Source organism: Arachis duranensis, chromosome 3 (genome assembly GCF_000817695.3).
Source record: "Arachis duranensis cultivar V14167 chromosome 3, aradu.V14167.gnm2.J7QH, whole genome shotgun sequence".
Taxonomy (NCBI): domain Eukaryota; kingdom Viridiplantae; phylum Streptophyta; class Magnoliopsida; order Fabales; family Fabaceae; genus Arachis; species Arachis duranensis.
This window is the reverse complement of record NC_029774.3, coordinates 131,730,560-131,732,824: the sequence shown is the minus strand read 5'-3', so window position 1 is coordinate 131,732,824 and position 2,265 is coordinate 131,730,560.

Sequence of the window (2,265 nt, the reverse complement as noted above, 5' to 3'; positions counted from 1 at the left end):
AGCTTTCTAATTTCCTTTATTATTGAGACATATATGATGGATTTTTTATTTTCATAAATAAAATAAATATAAAAAATATAAATAGAAGATTTTAGTATTAATATTTATCATTATAATTATTTTATTATAATAATAAAAATAATTAATATATTTACTAGTATTATATATATTTCAGCTTAAGACTAGAAAAGATATAGAAAGAGAAGGAATTTTTATTTGTTATTGTAGTGTATGTATGTACAATTATGTTTATATTTTTAAATCTCTTTAATGTAATTCATTTTTGAAAATGTGTGAGCCGTCCATAATGAATGGACATCTACATCATAATATTTATCATAATACTCCTTTTTGGATGACTATTTAGAATTATGCCTCGCTAAAACTTTATTAAAGAAAAATTCAATGAAAAAAATTTTAGTAAAGAAAAAATAGTACAAAATTCTTTGTGATGGGGACTGCGTCATTAAAAACCTTGTCAAAAACCTGACAAAGAAAAAAAAAGTACAGTTTCCCCCTCTTGTCGATATCATTTAATGTCTCAAAATCGGCGCATCCCAATCTCATGTACCAATCTTTCAACGGAGGATTTTGGGAGTGACTTTGTGAATAAATTTGCCAGATTGTCACTTGAATGGATCTATTGGACATCAATTGTCCCTTGATTTTGAAGATCATGAGTGAAGAAGAATTTGGGAGAAATATGTTTTGTTCTATCACCTTTAATGTATCCACCTTTAAATTGAGCAATGCATGCTGTATTATCTTCAAATAGGACCGTTGGAGTTATCTTATAGTCAATTAGTCCACATGACGACAAAATATATTGAATCAAACTCTTGAGCCAAAAACACCCGCGACGTGCTTCATGTATCGCTAGTATTTCAGCATGATTAGAGGATGTTGCCACTATCGTTTATTTGTGGACCTCCATGATATAGTTGTACCACCATATGTGAACAGGTATCCTGTTTGAGATCTCCTTTATGTGGATCAGACAAGTATCCTGCATCTGCATAGTCAACTAGTTATGGTTTGGATCTATATGGATAAAACAATCTCATATCAACCATTCCATGAAGATATCGAAAGATTTGTTTGATTCCATTCCAATGTCTTCTGGTTGGAGATGAACTATATCTTGCTAGTAAATTCACAGCAAATGATATATCGGGTCGTGTATTATTAACAAGATACATTAGCGCTCCAATGACACTAAGATATGGTACTTCAAGATTAAGGATATCTTCATTTTCTTCTTTAGAACATAATTGATCATTTTCCACATCCAAAGATCTTACGATCATTGGGGTACTCAATGGATGTGACTTATCCATATAAAATCTCTTCAAGATTCTTTCTGTGTATGTTGTTTGATGAATAAAAATCCCATCTTTTGTATGCTCGCTCTGCAGGTCAAGACAAAATTTAGTCTTTTCAAGATCTTTCATCTCAAACTCTTCTTTTAGAGTTTTTATAATTGTTGGAATCTCTTCAATAGTTCCAATGATATTTAAATTATCAACGTACACGGCAATTATAACGAATCCAAATACAGATTTCTTTATGAAAACGCATGGGCAGATATCATCATTCTTAAATCCGTTTTTGGCCAGATACTCAGTAAGACGATTATACCATATTCGTCCATATTGCTTTAGACCGTATAAAGATCTTTGCAATTTGACTGATTATAACCCTTGCGAATATTTATTGGATGGTTTAGATACATTTAGTCTTTCAGGGACTTTCATATAGATATCACGATCTAATGAGCTGTATAAATAGGTTGTTACCACATCCATTAAATGCATATGTAATTTATGATATGCAGATAAACTGACCAAATAACGCAATGTTATTGTATCCACTACAAGGGAATATGTTTCTTCATAATCTATACCAGACCTTTGTGAAAAACCTTGTGCCACAAGTTGAGCTTTATAGCGTACAACTTTATTTTTCTCATTTCGTTTTTTCACAAATACCCATCGATATCCAACAGGTTTTACATCTTCTGGTGTACGGATTACAAGTCCATCACGTTTGTAAGTGAGTCGAACTCAGCTTTCATAGCTTCTTCCCATTTTGACCAAATATTTCTTTGTCAATATTTTTTGACTAATCTTGGCTCAAAATCCTTACTTTCATATATGATATTTAATGCTACATTATATGCAAATATTTTATTAACAATTTTCTTATTTTGGTTCCATTTTTTAAATATATCGATACATTAATATTTTAATAAATTTTAATCATTAA